Source organism: Ochotona princeps, chromosome 1, assembly GCF_030435755.1.
Source record: "Ochotona princeps isolate mOchPri1 chromosome 1, mOchPri1.hap1, whole genome shotgun sequence".
Taxonomy (NCBI): Eukaryota; Metazoa; Chordata; class Mammalia; order Lagomorpha; family Ochotonidae; genus Ochotona; species Ochotona princeps.
In genome coordinates, this window is record NC_080832.1 from 111,767,379 (window position 1) to 111,787,236 (window position 19,858).

Below are 19,858 nucleotides of genomic sequence, written 5' to 3' on the forward strand. Positions count from 1 at the left end.
GCTGATAAGAGAATAATTGCAAATATTAGACCAGCCCAGGCCCCAGCCCCTTGTCTCCTAAGAGGGCATGCATGGCTTGGGGCAGAGGAGGACCAGGAATTTGTCACCACCCAAGGAAAGAAGAGTCATCTATTCCTAGAGCAAATCTGGAGATCATGAACAATTTCTATAGAGACCACCAGATGCATGAACCAGCTTCCAGACTGCCCACGGAGAGGTGAATCAGCCAATGATGAATTCAGAACATTTTTTTGTTCAAAATCATTTAGACGCATTTTTCTGTGAGTGTTCCTTAAGTAAATCCAGAAAAACAAAACATGATTCCCCATTGTTCTTGGTTTTGCTTAAATGGTCTTCAGGAAAAGTTATTTTGGGCTGGGAAACAGTGGTGGGGGCCAACTTGAAGAAATGAGATGTGAAAAAACTGGCTGGAGCTGGCATCAGTCTGCTCTGTCCTAATGACACCCCAAAATCAGCAGCGGGACAGGGTGTGTCACCCGAAATCAGTGCAGCATGAAGGCAGTCTGGTAGTGTGTTCTTTAGAGTAAACCAGATCAACAGAAAAGCAAGAGTGGTTTGGGGTTATTATTAATATTATTATTATTATTTTATTGGAAAGGCAGATTATACAGAAAGGAGAGATGGAAAGATCTTTCATCCGCTGGTTCACTCCCCAAGTGGCCGCCGTGGCCTGAGCTGAGCCAATCCAAAGCCGCAAGCCAGCACCTTCTTCTGGGTTTCCCATTCGGATGCAGGGTCCCAAGGCTTTGGGCCATCCTTCACTACTTTCCCAGGCCATAAGCAGGTACCTGGATGGGAAGTAGAGCAGTCGGGACATGAATCGGTGCCCATATGAGATCCCAGCACTCAGAGGTGGAGGATTGGCCGGCTGAGTCATCATGCAAGACCCAGTGGTGAACTCTGTGATGGCCTTGTCTTTGGGAACGTGTAGAGTACAGTTTGTGTCATGGATAGGCTGCATGTGGCCATGACCCTTTTTAGTGTGGCCATTGTTCCTCTTTTTCATCATCTGGGAACTGAGGACTTGAAAGAGGAGTAGCTATTTTTTCCATCAACTGGCTGCTTATACATTTGGGCAGCAGTCCCTAACAGAATGTGCCTGGAGCAACATCTTCAGAACAACAGATCTCAAGCTGGCTGTGTTAGCCCAGAACATAAAAGGGAGGAGACATTCTCTAAGGGCCAGTGCTGTAGCACAGCACATAAAACCACCTCCCACAATGTTAGCGTCCCACATGGATGCAGTTCAAGTCTCAGCTGCTCCACTTCCAATCTGGCTCCCTGCTGATGTGCCTGGCAAAACAGCAGAGCATGGCTCAAATGCTTGGACCCCTGCACCCATGTGGGAAACCCAAAAGAAGCTCCTGGCTTCAGTCTGTCCCAACTTTGACCACTGTGGCTATCTGGAAAGTGAACCCGCAATGGAAGATCTCTCACCTACCTCTCTCTGTTTTTTTTTTTTTTAATTATAAATCTTGAAAAGTTACTGTGACCCACAGCTGTGACTACCAGGGTGTTATATGGGACAAATAAGGCACGGGTTCTTTATCTTCTAGGGATAAAGGAATCTAACAGAATCAACAGTGAGGGGCCAGCATTATGCACAGCATGTTAAGCCACTGCCTGCAACGCTAGAATCCCATATGGATACTGGTTTGAGTCCCAGCTGCTCCACTTCCAATCTAACTCCCTGCTGATGCACCTGTGAAAGCAGAAGACGGCTTCCTTTGGCTGCCTTCCCAGGCCATTAGCAGGGAGCTGGATCAGAAGTGGAGCAGCCAGGACATGAACCAGTGACCACACAAGATGTTGACATTGCAAGTGGTGGCTTTCCCTGCCATGCCATGATGCCAGCTCTGAAAAAGTCATCTTTTCCTTACTCTGGACTTCAGGGCCAGTGGCAAGGCCTTCAGAGATTTGAGCTGTGTGGTTGGGCATTCCCCAGGGCAGGGCAGGGCAGGATCAGCTGCCAAGAGCAATGCACAGGATGACCTGTGCAGCAACCGCAAGCTGAACATGTCATGCCTGCCAGGTGAGAGCCCCCTGTGGGCCAGGCCCACCTTCGTTCTGCCAGGTTCTCACGCCCAGGAAGACCATACAGCGTGTTCTTTCCCCTTGGTGCTCATACGCAGTCATGTGGCCCTGGTTGTGCAGAGAAGAGAATTGGTTAGGTTTGCTTAGTCAGTATGGTACAGATTCACCACGTGTGTAAGCCCTTTCTTTAAATATGCAATACTTTAGGAAGGCAGAGATGCAGATCCAGATGCAGGCCCGTTCTCCAGATACCTGCAGCAGCTGGTACTGGGCTAGGCTGAAGCCAGGAGCCAAGAACCCACTCTGGGTCTCCCACGTAGATACAGGGACACAGCAACTTGAGCCCTTCTCACCTTTTGGGGTGCACATGAGCAGGAAACTGGAGCTGAGACTCAAACCCACGTACTCCTGTATGGGTTTCAGATGCCCCAAGCCACGTCCCCATCACTCGTGTGGTCAGCAGTGAAGATCTGGGAAGCGCAGTGACGAAGTGCATGACTCCATGCGCCATGATCATGCATTCTATGTGCTCACAACCACGTGGCCACCCTGGAGACACCCCAATATTTTCAGTTTAAAAACATAAACCACCTGTGCATACCAAAGTCTTCCTAAACATGGACAGGCATGAGTGGTGCACTGTGTTAGACCAATATTCCACATGGGAGAGCCAGTTTAAGTCCCTGCTGTTCTACACTTCTTATCCAGCTCCACTAATGTGCCTGCGACACAACAGAGAATGGCCCAAGCACTTGCATCCCAGCCACCCATTTGGGGGACCCAGATGGAGTTCCAGGCTCCTGGCTTCAGCCTGACCCAGGCCTGGCTATTGCAGGGGACTGACCAGTGGATGAAAGTTTCTGTGTGTGTATCTTTCAAATAAATTTTTAATTTTTAAATGAGGCCTATAGATGCCATGTGCTCCAAACATGGCTGTTCCCCACAGGCCTGGCCAACTAGCCGACCAAGAAATCTGTGGGCAGGTCGCTGGCGTCTCTGCCTGCTTCTGGCATCGTGGTGTCTCCAGTGAGCCTGTGGCCCACACCACGCCCACGTGAGCTGCCTGGAGGCCTAGGTCAGGTGTGGTTCCCTGTGGACAGGAAGTGATTTAGTTCATTCATTTCCTCCCTCCTGGGACCTGCCTCTTCATCTGTAAAATAAAAATTGCCAACATTTATTTTAGGTTTTCAGTTTATTTTAGGTTTTCAAAAATTTTTAGTTATGGAAAAGATTAACAGAACCTGCCATGCTAGCCATCGGAACCTGCACACATGGGCATTGGGTAGAGCCATGGTCCCGGCAACCTTCCCCAGCTCACAGAGGTCACAGTCGGCACCCATGACCCAGCAAGTCCCCACCTCCCTCTCCCCCGAGCCCCTGCAACCACCGCAGCACTCTCCTCTGATTCCCCCCATGAAAGCTCTGCCACACAGGACCTGTCTCACGGACCGGGTCATCTCAGCATGGTGGTCCCAAGACATACCGGGTTTGTTGTGCTGTCAGAACTTCCTTACGTCTACAAACCTGTCTGTCATCTCCCCAACCACCTACAGCTACCAGTCACCTGTGTTGCGTCCGCTTCATCGCGTATCCTCTAGCAACTAAATCTATGTCATCCATCACCTGTGGCTCTCATCTGCCTGTTACCTATGTGCATGTGTTCGTGTGTCTCATCTACCTGTTACCTATCCAGAACTGCATCCAGCATCCAGCATCTGCTTGGATCTGTCATCTACCTATCTAGCACATATCTATAGCCACCTCCCCATCCAACCACCATCATTTGTCTGACTGTCACTGTTGGCTTACACACCTGTCTGTTAGCAGATACTCATGCTGGTTAACCCTGTGGCTGCTGGGCAGTGCTGCATGGCCACCAGCATGATACAAATATTCCTGTGAGGCCCTGCTCCCCACCCTTTGTGGACATCCGCGTGTCCGTGGAAGAACTGCTGAGTCCCTTGTCATGTATCACTGTTTACATTTTGAGGAGCCATGGGAGGATTTCCAAGGCAGCTACATTCTGGTATGTCCCCCACCCCTCCACTGCTGCTGGTGCACAGGGGCTCCGATGTCACCAGCCTGTCATGAGTCTTTGTTAACTTCGTGCTGTTGAGGTCTTCTAAGCTATATTTATTTTATTTATTTCTTTTTCTGTGAAAGGAAGACAGACAGATAAGGAGAGCTCCCATTTGTGATTGACTTCCCAGATGGGCCCACAGCAACTGATGCTGGGCCAGGAGGAAGCAGAAACCAAACGCCCAGAGCTCCATCCAAGTCTCCCATCACCTCCTGTCTCCTGGGGTGCCCATCAGCAAGAAGCTGGGGCCAAGCGAGAGCCGGGACTCCAGTGTAGGCATGCCAACGTGGAAGGCAGGCACCTCAGCTGCCAGGTCCAGTGCCCACCCCTGTGGCTGGATTCAGTAGTTACTCTTCTCTGGGTGTGAGGCTGTGTCTCCACACGTTTTGATTGCTCTCCCTGACGACGTAGGTCAATTGGTCATCTCCGGAATAATGTCTGTCCAACCTTGGCCCACATTTTAGTCTACAGGCTGCTGCTGATAATATAATCTTACATAGTTGATTAGGGCACAAAGAGTCAAGGGTTACAGGAAAGTGGGCAAGACCATTGTGTCCACACTAATACCATTTTTTTTTTCTGTATCTAGAGTAAGGGGAGAAATAAAGGGAGAAACCCCATCCAGTCTCCCACCCATCCCAGGTCCCTGAGTTGGGGCATGCTCTGAAGGTCCTGCTCAAGCAGTTTTGATAGTTCAACAGTTCTGAATTGCTGCCCATCTCGCCATTCCAAGCACGATGAACTCTATTCAGAATCCACTGGCTGACATAGTCTCTTCATGGTTGGGGTTCTGAGATCAGCAGTTCAGTTGGAGGAATCTCCAAAGAAACTTCGTCTGAGGTGATCCCAGACCTGATTCTTGTGTGTGCTTGCCAGTACAGGGTCCGGCACAATCCGTCTCCCCAGTCAGCTTATGCACATGCTGGTCGTTGCAATTGCTGGGTCAGTTCTGTTTCCAGCCCTGTCTTCCACGTGAAACAGTCCAGCCCTATCCTACCCACTTCATAGTTGACCCTCACGCAAACCAGTGGGAGCTGCAGCCTAATGGGGGCGACTCCTACCTGATTTCTACCCTGATTCCCATGCTTGCCAGTATGTAGTGCAGACTTGTTCAATCTATTCCACATCTCATTTAACTCTTGTACATGTCAATGGGCATTAAAGCCTAGTTCAACCCAACCAACCCTACTATCCAGCCCACACACATACTGGTGGGTGCGTTGTGTCTAGCCACCCCTGCCCCAGTCCTGGTTCTCATGCTCTCCAGTGGGAGTATTAACCCAAGAGGGAGGTGCCCACTATTTCCCTCCTAGGCCACTCCTATTCCCAGATTATGTCCTCTCCAGCTGGTTTTGGAGTTAAGCTTGACAGATTTAGCCCCCAATGCCAGCCTCAACCAGCTGATGCTGCAGCAAAGCCCAACCAACCCTCACCCACTCTAATTTATGTTTGCACCAGTAGAAACAGTCAGCCCAGCCTGGCTTTTCCCTGATCTAGCTCACATGAGGACCACAGGTGTTGTAGCCCTTCCTAGTCTGATCTGCCCTCATCCCAGCTCACGCTGTCCAGTGGGAGTGGCTGTCCAGCAGGGGAGCCCACATTCCCCCTGCCCGCTTTGCCCTCTCCCTCCCTGGTTCTCACATGTGCTGTTGGGTGCTGCAGTCACATCTGGTACGGCTCACCTCACCTTGACTTTCCGGAATGTGCATTGGTATGTTTTGTGACTGAACCTGGCCCAACCCACACTCTGTTCTGGTACTCAAATTTGCCCACGGGTAATGTGAATTGGTTCAGCCTGGTCTAACACCGACCTATGCCAAATGTATGCTGGTGAGTATCTTTCTCTTGCCCGGTCTGGGTTGCTCCCTATTGTGGTTCTTGCAGTCACCTACTGGGACCATGTCCCAACAGAGGAGTTTCCCAAGCTCCTCCATCAATTCCTCTCCCTCTGCCAGATCTTGCGCATACCAGTGGGTCCATGAGCCAGTCCAACTTAGTCCACCTCCTATCCTAGCAGTAACAGTGGCCTTTCCTTGCTGGCCTTCAATCCATTCCGGTTCTTACTGTTGGATAGTTCATCCCAGCCAAGGCTCATCCATACCCAGACATTGCTCACACATGGCTCAGCGTGGCCTTCAGTGTTTGCTGAACATTTATATGGGCAGAGACCTAGCCTAGTCCATCCTACATCTACCCAGGTCCTCCAGAGCACCAGATGATGCTGGTGTCTAGCCCGGCTAGGTGTACCCAGCCCCAGTCCACACTTGTGCCAAGGGAGATTGCAGCCATATCCAGACCAGTATACAGCCCCCACTCCGGCCCCTGCACTTATCAGTCAGAGCCCCAACCCAGCAAGGGTGTACTCTCACAGCTCTCCAGCCGAGCCTATTCCCAGCCCTAGATTATGTGTGTGCCAGTGGTTGCTCTGACCCAGCCTGGCACAGTCCCTCACCTGTCTTGGCCTTTGCTTTTGATGCTGTGTCGTAGTATCCCTGGCTCATGCACACCAGTCAGTGTAAGAGCCTAGCTTGGCATGACCTATGCTCGAGCCTGATTTCTGTCCTTCCTTGTGAGCTAAGGTTTGCTCAGCCCTGCCCGGTCCACTCCCTTCCAGTTGCAGCTCAGCCCACCCCACATCCTATTTTAGGATGCACATTCGGGTGCTGCTGCCTTGACCTGCCCAGACTGTTGTCAGTTCCTTTACCTGTAAGTGATGGCAGGTTCCATACCTTTACCCACTTTTTATCCAGGCAATTTATTGAGGTTATTTTTTAAAGATTTATTTATTTACTTAACAGTCAGAATTACAGAATAGAAAGAGAAATCTTCCACTGACTGGTTCACTCCCCAGATGGCCATAACACCTGAGGCTGGGCCAGGCAGAGGCCAAGAACCTGGAACTTTTCTGAATCTCCAACATGGAATGCAGGGGGTACCCACTGGTACTTTCCCAGATGTATTAAAAGGAAGCTGGTTCGAAAGTGGAGCAGCTGGGATATGAACCGACACTCAGATGGGATGCTGACATCACAGGCAGCTGTTTAATGCCCTGTGCTACGACACTGGCCCTCCATTTGCTGCTGCTATTGATTCTGCTGTTAAATAGTAATAGTATTTATTTTTAATTTATTTTTATTTAAAAAGCAGAATTACAGGGAGAAAGAGAGGAGAAAAAGAGAGATAGAGATCCTCCATCCAGTAGTCCACTCCCCAGATGACTAGAACAGCCAGGGCCAGGCTGAAGCCAGGAGCCAGGAGCTTCCTCCAGGTCTCCCACATATTTACAGGGGCCCAAGCAGTTGGGCCATTCTCCACTGCTTTCCTAGGCTGTTTGCAAGGAACTGGATGGGCAGTGGAACAGTTGGAACTCAAACTGGTACCCAAATGGGATGGCAGCACCAGGCAGCAGCTTAACTCACTATGCTACAGCACCAGTTTCATAGCTAATATATATTAAGCTCATATTGTACTGCAGAAAGTCTGCTCAGAACCAAATCAAGACACATAACCCTGGCAGGCTAATGATTTGGTGTCCTTTTCAATGTGTGGCCTTCAATGTTTGCTGAACATTTATATGGACAGTAAGATAAGAAGAAACTGCTTTCCTGTGACTAAAAACTATAGACAGGCATCGGGCCTAGCAGTGAAGACAGTATTTGGATCTTCATGTCCATAACAGAGCCCCACCTGCATTTTTTTATTTATTGATTGATTGATTTTAATTGGAAAAGCAGATTTACAGAGAAGAGACTAAGAGAAAAATCTTCTGTCTGCTGGTCCACTCCCCAGATAGCCCCAATGGCCAGAGCTGAGCCAGTCTGAAGCCAGGAGCCAGGAGCCTCTTCCAGGTCTCTCGGACAACACAAAAACAGACTCAGCAGTTCGGTTCTGCCAGCACGGCAGGATCGGTGCCAGCACGGCAGGATCAGTGCCAGCACGGCAGGATCGGTGCCAGCACGGCAGGATCGGTGCCAGAACAAAAACTTTTCCAACAAGAATGATCCATGTTTCTCCCGGATTCTTGTTCTGTCTTCCGCTTTTGTCTCTGCTGGTCCAAACCAGAGACTGTGTAGGAAGGTACAGTAAGGTGGTTCCCACCCTGGGGTCTCAGGCACCACACTCAATGCCCAGGTGCAGTTGAGCATCTCTGCCAGCCACCAGCAGGTGCCCTTGCACAGAACTGCTGAGAAAAAAGGTGAGTCCTGGCCAGCCAGGTCGTTCACCTCCTCTGGTGGTCTCGGGGTGGCTCCCCTTGGAGCGGCGACATGAGGAGGCACCTGCAGAGACCTGAGCCACCTGGTGCCAATTTCTGCTTTGTCGGCTGTTTTTGTTGTTGTTGTTTTTCTTTTCAGTTGAGATCAGGAACTTCATTTAAAACAAACAAAAAAAAAGTAGATTCACTCATTTATTTGAAAGGCAAAGCAAGGAAGGAGACAGAGCGAAGTCTTTCTCTCCCCATAGATGACCACACCAGGTCGAAGCCAGGAGCCAGGAACTTCCTCCAGGTCCCCCACATGGTGGCAGGGGCTCAGGCACAGAGGCCTTCCTCCTCCACTGCCTTTTCAGATGCATTCTTACCAAGAAGCTAGATCAAAAACAGAGCAGCTGACCCTGCAACAAGTACTCACTGACAGAAGCTGAAACCGCTGTGCCACAATGCCAGCCTCAGACGTTATTTCTGGGCCAGTGGCGTGGCGTGGTAAGCCTTTGCCTGTGGCACCGGTGTCCAATTACCGGCACTGGTTCCTGTCCCAGCTGCTCTAGTTCCCATCCAGCTCCCTGCTTATGACCTGGGAAACCAGCAGAGGATGGCCCAAAGACTTGGGTGCCTGCACCTGCTTGTCAGAGACCTCTAAGAAGCTTCTGGCTTCGGGTCAGCTCAGCTCCAGCTGTCACAATCATTTGGGGGAGTAACCCGATGCATGAAAGATCTCTCTGTACATGTACACACACATGAACACATACACACATGCACATAGGTGTGCATGGCAGGGACGTGCCTAGATCTGCTTCGCTTCCAGAACAAAGGGCGCATCGATTCAGAGTCCCACCCCGCCCCCCGGGAGAGCCGTCGGTGGCAGGCTGGAGGTGGCCGCTATCTTCCCGCTCTCCTCACATGAAAGAGTGAAGGTTGTCTCCCCTCCTTGGCATGGGACCAACTCTGTGGGACCAACATTCTGATAACGTTACGTGACAGAAGAGACACCCCATGACTTTCAGGACCGGTCCCCCTGCACTTTTCACCACTGGAACAGTTGCCATGCTGTGCCCCGTATGCCATGGTGGCACAAGGAAAGACCCACGTTCAGGTGTGCTGCGACCCCAGCTCGGTCTATACCACATGCACCCCTGGAGAACATCATCTTGGAAATTTCCACCAGGGGAGCCTCTGTGCTGCTGCAATCCCAGACATCGCCACATGGCGGCAGAGTTGAGTTGTACTGATCATTTTAAGCAAGCGCTGCCTACCAACACAGACGTTTGAGCAAACACATAGTCCGTTATTTTAAAGCACCAACTTTTGGGGTGATTGGTCATGCAACAATAGATAACAGGAATAATGCATTTCTGGAAATCGAACTGTGATGTGAGAAAAGCAGCTTTAGATTCTCAAGTGTGTTGACAATTTGAAAAGCCAGCTCTTGGAACAAACATTTGAACTAACAGTTAAGGTGTCAAATAGGACACACCCAGATTGGGGTGCCTGGGTTTGGGCTCCAGTTCTGCTTCCCATTCCAGCTTCCTGCCCTTATTTACCCTGGGGGACAATAGCAATTTCTCAAGTATTTGGGACCCTGCCATTCATAAGCAAGAACCAGACTGAGTACCCAGCTGCTGGCTGCAGCTTGAACCAGCCCTGGCTATGGCAGGCATTTGAGAAGATAGCCAGTGAATGGGAGATTCTTTCTCTCTGTTTCAAAATAAATTCATTAAAACCCACCACCATCCCAAAATGCAACTTTGGCTCTACTGGTTTTAATTTTGCAGTCTTTGTTTTTATTTCCACTCCAGTCTTTGCTGTTCCACTTCTTCTGCTTGCTTGGGGCTGAAGGTTTCTCCTGGGGGAGCCCAGCGTGCACCCCCAGAGAGCCCCTCTGAGTGCTGCTGCCTCTGCTTCCCACACTTTTGTTTTCATTCACCTCAAAAGTGTTCTCTAATTTCCCTGGTGACTTCCCCTTGGAATCATAGGTTATTTGGGAACATGTTGTTTAATTTCCACATATTTGTAAAATTTCCAGGCTTCCTCATTGCTAATTTCCAGTTTCATTCCACTGTGGTTAGCATACCTCATGTGGCTCTTTGTATATCCATGGGAAACTTGTCTGATGACCAAGCCTGCCTGTCCTGGAGAACGCTTCACTCACGCTTGAAAGAAACCTGGACATGTCTTTCTGGACAGACGGTTTGATAAATGTCCCATGGGTCTGCTGGGCTCACAGTGTTGCTGAAGTCAGCCGAGAGAGAAAAACAAAACTCCCCAACTAGTGGTTCACTCTCCAGATAGGCACAGCATCCAGGGCTGGGCTAAGGTCAAGGCTGGGAGCAGGAACACTTCCAGGTTTCTGGCAGGTTTCCCACAAGGGTCACCTGAGCCATCACCACTCTCTCCCAGTGTCTGGGTTATCACAGGAAGCTGGAGCCAGGAGCTGGGGCTGGGACCCAAACCCAGGCACTCGAATACAGAAGATGGAAGGTGGGCAGCTTAGCCACAAAGCTACACATTCATTCCCCAACCCTTGTATTTGTTGCTTCTGTCTACAAAATTTTCTGGTCTAGAGTAGTAATTTTTATCCAAAGGTGTTTTAAATTTTATATTAATTTAGCCACTCAATGTCTGTTACCATTTTTATAGTATATACTTGAATCTAAAAATGTGCCTTTATTAGACAATACATAGATGGAATATATTTTTCAATTCACTGCCCATCTTCATGTTTAATCCATTTATTTTTTTTTTAAGATTTTATTATTATTGGAAAGCCGGATATACAGAGAGGAGGAGAGACAGAGAGGAAGATCTTCCATCCGATGTTTCACTCCCCAAGTGAGCGGCAACGGGCCGGTACGCGCCGATCCAATGCCGGGAACCAGGAACCTCTTCCAGGTCTCCCACGCGGGTGCAGGGTCCCAAAGCATTGGGCCGTCCTCGACTGCCTTCCCAGGCCACAAGCAGGGAGCTGGATGGGAAGTGGAGCTGCCGGGATTAGAACCGGCGCCCATATGGGATCCCGGTGCGTTCAAGGCGAGGACTTTAGCCGCTAGGCCACGCCGCCGGGCCCATCTATTTATATTTAAACACGATCATTAACATGGTAGGAGACACATCTACCATTCGCAGGTTTTCTATGTGGCTTCATGTTTTGCTTCTCTCTCTTTTTGTATGTCTCTCTGTTGCTCCCTTCCTTCCTTATTTTGTTTCACAGTGTAAACATTTGGGGTGGGTGCTGAGGGGCGACGGTTAAGCCGACCCTGGAGCAGAGAGCCCCGCTTGGCCCAGTTACTCCGTGTCTCTGATTCATGTGCCTGGGAAGGAATGGATGAGCCCCTGCCACCCACGGGGGAGCCCCTTGTGGAGCTCCTGGCTCCTGGCCTCAGGCGGCCCAGCCCACCTGGGGAGGGAATTGGCAAATGAAAGGATCTCTCTCTCTCTCTCTCTCTCTCTCTCTCTCTCTCTAATTCTACCCTTCAAACAAAATGCATACAGTTTTTAAATTGCAAAAGTAATCACAACACCTACTGGAAAATGACCCAAGTTGTGTGTAATCACTGTGTCATCATTAAGTTCATTTTTATTTTCCTAAAAGTGTGTTTATTTTTATTGGAAAGGCAGATTTACAGACAGAAGGAGAGACAGAGAAGAGATGGAGAGCTTCCTTTTGCCGGTTAACTCTCCAAAGCCAGGAGCCAGGAGCCTCTTCTGGGTCTCCCACAGAGTGCAGGTCCCAAGACCTTGGGTCATCCTCCTCTGTATTGCCATGCCAGAAGTAGGGAGCTGGATGGGAAGTAGAGTAGCCGGGACACGAACCAGTGCCTATGTGGGATGCTGGCACTTGCAGGAGGATTAGCCAATTGAGCATTACACTGATTGCCCCACTCCATTCCATTGAGTTTATTTTAATGTGTGATATGCGGACTGTCTGTGACTCAGGGCTGGGGACAGCTCTTGCAAGCACTTCTCAGAAGACCATGTGTAGCATTGTATGCGAGGCTCGGCTGGGAGTCAGCTTCTGTGCAGGACACACTGGGCTGGGAACCAAAGGGTGCTGATCAGAAGCCTACCAATAGAGGGCGCTCAACCACAGCCAGAGCAATTACTTGGGTTTGAAAGACATGAAGTGATACCCGCCAAAATGAGTTATTTATGTGAAAGGCAAAGAGAAGGGGAGAGACAGAGAGATCTTTCACCTGTTGGTTCACTCCCCAAATAAGTACGTGTGGGTCGAACCGGGTTTGGTCGCGACAAAACCCAGTGCACAATATGGAATGCCAGGATGAGGTTGCCTGTACTGGATTTGACTGCAGCACCCAATCAACACGCGTGAGAACCAGGAAGGGAGGGGGGCAGAGCCGGCGGGGGGATTAAGGGGCTGGTCCCCTCGCCGGACAGCTACTCCCACTGGAGAGCTTGGACTGGAATGGGGACAGACCAGACTAAGCAAGACTGCAACACCTGTGCGCCGCATGTGGACTAGATCAGGGAAAAGCCAGGCTAGGCTGATTATTCCTGCGGGCGCAAGCATAAATTAGAGTGGGTGAGGGATGTTTGGGCTTAGCCACAGCATCAGCTGGCAGAAGCTGGCACTGGGGGCTAATTTTGTCAAGTCAAACCACAGAACCACCCGAAGAGTGCATAAACCGGGACTGATAGAGACCTGGGAGGGAAATAGTGGGTTCCCCCCTCTTGGGTCACTAGTCCCGCAGGAAGGCATGAAAACTAGGACGGGGGCTTGGGTGGCTAGACAGAGAGGCACTCAACAACATCCGTGAGGGCTGGATAGTTGAGTTGGTTAGATGGAACTAAGCTTTAATGCCCACTGACAAGTACAAGAGCCAAATGGGATGTGGGACAGACTGGACTAGTCTGCTACACATACTGGCAAACCAGGGTAGGGGGCGGGCCTGGTGGGGGTTATTGTGGGTCGCCCCGACTAGGCTGCAGCTCTCACTGGTTGATGTAAGGGCCGAGTTTGTGCTGGGCAGAACCAGACTGGACTGCAACACCCATTGGTTCCAGTGCAACTTGGGACTGAAAACAGAACCAACCCAACAATTGAAACCACCAGCTGATCGTGGTGATGGACTGTGCCGGGCCCTGTGCTTGCTAGAACATACAAGAATCTGGTCTGGGAACACCTCAAAGTTTCTTTGGAGATCTCCCCAATCGAACTGCTGGACTCAGAACCCTAGCCAAGAAAAGACAGAGGACAGAACAAGTCAATCAACCACCTCAGCTATATGTTGGCAGCGAAATACTGGAAAAATGAAGACTCTGTGATGGACTATGTCAATCAGTGGACGACCTCATCGAGCGAAACTGGCAGCAATTCATAACTGGAGAACTATTAAAACCACTTAAGCAAGGATCTCAGCATGCCTCACATCCAGGACTTGGGGTGGGTGGGAAACTGGTGGGGCTTCTCCCTCAATATCCCCCTTTACCTCAGATACATGATGGAAACAATATGGACATAATACTATTACCCACTTCCCTATAACCCCTGAACCTTTTTTTTTACCAAGCACTTGGTAATTAACTATGTAAAGATTGTCAACAAGAATACTCCAGAGTCGACTTTTGTTAGATCCTAACAAAAGACCTGAGAAGACAGACATGTTGTCTCAGCCATTTTTAGGAAAGCCAGTGTGAACCAAGCAAGCCAATTGGTTTTGTTTAAAAGACTCAGATGGCTGCCAGGACCTTGGGAGACCAGATATGGCATTAGCAGGGAGGACGGAGTGAGGGTGGGAGGGACAGGGACTGGTGCCCCCTTACTGGACACACCTTGTCCACCCTGGGAGGAGAACAGATGGAGTCACACACAAGGCTGGCCTGAGGTCAGTGTCGTGACATAGCGTATTCAGCCACCACCTGCTACCCCCAGTATCCCACATACATGCTGGTTCAAGCCCCAGCTGCCTCACTTCTGATTCAGCTCCCTGCTAGATGCCTGGGAAAGCAGAAGATGGCCGAAGGCTTTGGGTCCCCTGCAGCCACGTGGGAGGCCTGGAAGAGATTCTTGATTCCTGATTTTGGCCAGATCCAACCCTGGCTGTTTCAGTCATTTCGAAAGTGAGCCAGTGGGTGGAAGGTCTCTCTCTCTCTCTCTCTCTCTCTCTCTCTTTTTCTCTCTAACTCTGACTTTCAAATAAATACATAAATCTAAAACAAACAAAAAAATAAGCGGGGCTAGAGTGGGCTGCATAGCCATGCCCTGCTGTGGAAAGGAAAGGAAGTGCCTTGGGTCGGGAGGTGGCTGAGTGTGGGCCTGCCAGATGACTGCAACATCTGTGGGAGGCAGCTGGGTCCTTGGCACCTGTTCCCTGCTCATCTCACACCTATGTTAGGCCTGGACCCCAGGGCATCCCCAAGCCTTCTCGCCTGACCCTAACTCCCTCCCCTGGCAGCTCCTGTTGTTGGGAGGTAATGGGGGTGACCTCCTACTTGGGATCAACGCGCAGGGGAGGTACTGGGGGACAGGGCTTGAGTGGTTCAAGCACAAGACCCTGGAAGGCACCGGGACTGGAGCCAACTCCGCTGAGGGCAGGAGGGCTGTGACCTGGACACCTCCCAGAGAAGTGGGGCTGGGGCTTGTCTCACAAGCTCAAGGACACCAGTGCCTCCAAACACAGCTGATGGCGCAGGGGGTGGGGATCCCCAAGATCACGAGTACCCCTGGAGACCGCGTCCATCAGTACCCCTTTGGGACAGTCGGGACATGTTCTGGGCAAGAGCTCAGTGGTTGAACATCAGGTTCTGAGAGCTCAAGTTCTGTCAAGGATGACCTTGCAGGGAAAAAAAGCACAACCTTGTGGCGATGTCTGTGGAAGGCAGGGATCACCCAAGGGAGAAGGTCTCGGAAGACTCGCGTGTAAGAGTGAGGACATTGGTGTGTGACTGGGGAAACCGAGGCAGGAGAGCAGGAAGGAGGCTTACAGAGAAGGCATGGGCAGACCACACCTTCTGGAGATACTGCAAGGTGTCACAAGAGATCTTGCAGAACTTCAGGAAGGAAAAGAAAGGCTTCTCACGAAACCCAGGAGAAAATGGATGAAATCTGAATTCTATCAAGTTCAAGAGAATAGCAAATCCCCAGGGTAGAGAGGGTGGAACCGAGTGGACAAATTAGCCCACCTCACTGGCCACCTGGGAGTCTCCTGGGAGGAGGGGGCCTTAAAGGTGTGTCAGCTACACATGGTCTTCTGAGAAGTGCTTGCAAGAGCTGTCCCCAGCGCTGAGTCACAGACAGTCCGCATATCACACATTAAAATAAACTCAATGGAATGGAGTGGGGCAATCAGTGTAATGCTCAATTGGCTAATCCTCCTGCAAGTGCCAGCATCCCACATAGGCACTGGTTCGTGTCCCGGCTACTCTACTTCCCATCCAGCTCCCTACTTCTGGCATGGCAATACAGAGGAGGATGACCCAAGGCCTTGGGACCTGCACTCTGTGGGAGACCCAGAAGAGGCTCCTGGCTCCTGGCTTTGGAGAGTTAACCGGCAAAAGGAAGCTCTCCATCTCCTCTCTGTCTCTCCTCTGTCTGTAAATCTGCCTTTCCAATAAAAATAAACACACTTTTAGGAAAATAAAAATGAACTTAATGATGACACAGTGATTACACACAACTTGGGTCATTTTCCAGTAGGTGTTGTGATTACTTTTGCAATTTAAAAACTGTATGCATTTTGTTTGAAGGGTAGAATTAGAGAGAGAGAGAGAGAGAGAGAGAGAGAGAGAGAGATCCTTTCATTTGCCAATTCCCTCCCCAGGTGGGCTGGGCCGCCTGAGGCCAGGAGCCAGGAGCTCCACAAGGGGCTCCCCCGTGGGTGGCAGGGGCTCATCCATTCCTTCCCAGGCACATGAATCAGAGACACGGAGTAACTGGGTCAAGCGGGGCTCTCTGCTCCAGGGTCGGCTTAACCGTCGCCCCTCAGCACCCACCCCAAATGTTTACACTGTGAAACAAAATAAGGAAGGAAGGGAGCAACAGAGAGACATACAAAAAGAGAGAGAAGCAAAACATGAAGCCACATAGAAAACCTGCGAATGGTAGATGTGTCTCCTACCTTGTCAGCCCCGCCCCTGCCCAGCGCAGGTGATTGGAAGAGCTGATGTGATGGGGAGCCAGGATTGATCACCCGAAGGCACAAGAGGAAGGTGGGATGGACCTGGGTGGGCATTTGAGTTAAGCTGCCAGCCAAGACACGTTGGTCCCACATCATAGGGCCCAGGTTCGAATCCTAGTTCTGGCTCCTGTCTCCAGCTTCCTACTAGTGTGTACTGCAGGAAGCAGCAGGTGTTGGCCAAGTGCTTGGGCTCCTGCCACCCACCCATGCGGGAAGCTCAGATGGAGTCCCTTGCCCCTGGCTTCAGCATGGACCAGCTCCAGCTGTGGTACCCATTCCGGGAGTAGCCTGATAGACACAAAACCTCTGTGTATCACCCCGCCTTGCATGTTACAGTTTGAAATGGTAATTGTTTTGCGCCAAGTTCTGTGTGGTCCCAGCCCTGGGCACTCCTCCCACGGCCCCTGGCCCAACTGCCTCCATGGACAAATCAGATGCAGACAGAAAAGTTATTGCTGGAGCGAGGAACTCACACTCTACAACAAAGTGGGTGAAGGCGGTGCCTGGAACACAGACCCCAAGAACCAGCCCCTCAAGGGGAGAGGCCCATCTATGGCATGGGCACTGCCTGGAGCTGACCGCATGGCCCAGTGCTGAGGGGAAGGCTGGGGCCATTCACGGCCAAGGTTAAGGCCTGGCCCAGGACCGTGGGAATATTGCAGTGGGGGCTTTTGTCAAATCTCAGGAGATTCAAAGCAGGTGGTGGGGAGGTGTGGGAGAGGACACTTCTGGAAGCAGACAAGGCGGGCGCAGACCCCCACCTCCTGGCAGTAGGAGGAGGAAGGGCAGGAGTGATCCTGGGAAACAGAAACGTCCACTGGAGGAGGCATCAGGGTCCTCCCTGCCCGCTGGGGACAGAGCAGGGGCCGTCAGTGGTTGGCAGGGTGGGGAAGCAGAGCCAGGTTGGGATTATGCGTGGGGAGCTGGGGCATCCATGGTCCGGGCTATAAACAGGGATAATGAGATCATGAGATTAACCTTGGCCTGGGACCGGGGTCGTGGGGTGATTGGCTTCAGGAGCCACACAGAGCAAGGTACTCCCACGTGTGCAGAGGGGTCACCACCTTCCCGGTGTGGGCAGGAACACGGGGAGAGATGGACTGAGACCCCTGAGATCTTTTTTTAAGATTTATTCATTTTATTACAGCCAGATATACACAGAGAAGAAGAGACAGAGAGGAAGATCCTCCGTCCGATGATTCACTCCCCAAGTGACCGCAACGGGCCAATGTGTGCCGATCCGATGCCGGGAACCTGGAACCTCTTCCAGGTCTCCCACACTGGCGCAGGGTCCCAATGCATTGGGCCGTCCTCAACTGCTTTCCCAGGCCACAAACAGGGAGCTGGATGGGAAGTGGAGCTGCCGGGATTAGAACCGGCGCCCATATGGGACCCCGGGGCTTTCAAGGCGAGGACTTTAGCCGCTAGGCCACGCCGCCGGGCCCTGACCCCTGAGATCTGAGGTAGCACATGACAGCAGTGGGACAGGCTAGAGACAGGACGGTCCACTGATTCCTACATGTTGCTTAGACGAAACCTGACCCCTCCTTCTAGCCACAGGCATGAAAACTACAGATTAACTATTTCTGTTCTTCTTCAAGATAGTTTCAATTAAAACCAGAGAGCCACAAGCTGTGAAAGCAAAGGTAGACATGTTTATTTATATTAAAAATACTGTGGGGCCCCCAGAATTGCGAATGCTGAGTCGGTTCTAAATGTTAATCCCCATTAGACTGTTGCTTTCACAGCAAGCTTGTCTCCACGTGGAGAGGCTGAGCACGCAGCGAGCACACCAACTGGTTTCACTTAAATAATTTGACAGGAATTTGAGGTGCATTTGCTTGCTTGTGATTTGAGATGTAACATGTGTTGAGAATTTTAAAAATTCACTTTATGTATTTTGTTGTTTATAACACCGCCTGGAAAAGTAGAATGTTGAGGCAAAAATAGATTATATTCAAGCATGGGGAAATTCAGTTTGAAACAAATAAGGACAAAAATTTTTTTAATCTGGAATAAATGGTTTTCTGTAGTCTTAAAAATATATATTGTGGGGACTGGCACTGTGGCAGAGTGGGTTTAGCTGCATCCAGTAGCGCTGGCATCCCATATGTGTACCTGGTTTCTCCACTTCTGACCCAACTCTGTTCATGTGGTTTGGGAAAGCAATGGAAGATGGCCCAGGTCCATGGGCCCCTGCACCCACATGGGAATCCTTGAAGAAGCTCCAGGCTGCTGGCTTTGCACCTGCCCAGCTCTGGCCGTTAAGGTCATTTGGAGAATAAGCCAGCAGATAGAAGATCTTGGAGCGTCTGTAAATCTGCCTTTCCAACAAAAATAAATCTTAAAAAGAGAGAAAGGTAATGAGTAGAGACCCTAAGGGAGGTGAAGGAGTGGTGAGGGCATCATGGCATCTGCAGGGGTACAGACAGAGGAGCAGACAAGAGTGTGCCAGGCAGATGGACGTGGCCACGCTGTGGTGTGGGACCTGAGTAACATGCAGGAACCCCGTGGGGGGCAGGGAGAGGTTACATGGCTTGGGTGTTGATGTGTGGGAAGACCGGACCTGAGGCTTACCTCACACCCTAAACAGATGCATTCCAGCTGGCTGGGAAGCCTCACCATGCAGAACACAGAAATAGAGCCTCCAGAAAGTAAACAAACATGAGTGGATGTTGCCACTCAGCCGGTTTAGCAACTTCTGGGACACCTGCCTCCCATGGAGACTGCCTGGGATGAAGTCCTGCCTCGGGTCCAGCTCCTGCTAACCCACGCCCTGGGAGGCCGCAGCTGCTGGCCACATTCTCGGATACCTGTCACCCTCGTGGGAGACCACGAGCTCCTGGCTCCTGCCTCGGCTGGCCCAGCTCCAGCTGTTGTGGAAAGCTCGGGAGCGAACCAGGGATGGACGCTCTCCCTCCCTCCCTTCCTCTCTTTCTCTCTGCCTCTCCCTCTCTCGTCACTCTGCCTTTCAAATAAATTTTATATATATATATATATATATATATATATATGTATATATATATATATATATATTCACAAAAGGAAATGCAGATCAAATCTGGGATGCAAGCTACAGGGTGGCGACCGATTTCTTCTCATGACTCAGAAAACTGACCTTAAAGATGAACATGCGACCCCATTGACATCACGGCCTCAAGCAGGCGGGACTGAGCCCCGGTGTTTAGGGAACAGCACTGGGACCGCCAGGAAGCTGGAAATGACAGCCGTCCACCGGAGCCGAGAGTGGGGGTGGGAGGGGCAGGGTGGCTCCTGGGGAGGGAACAGCGTGACCAGAGCTCCTGGCTGGGCAATGCAGGAATCTATAGGTTAATGCTTTATGTTCTTTCTGCACATTGCTGTTCTTTGTCAAAT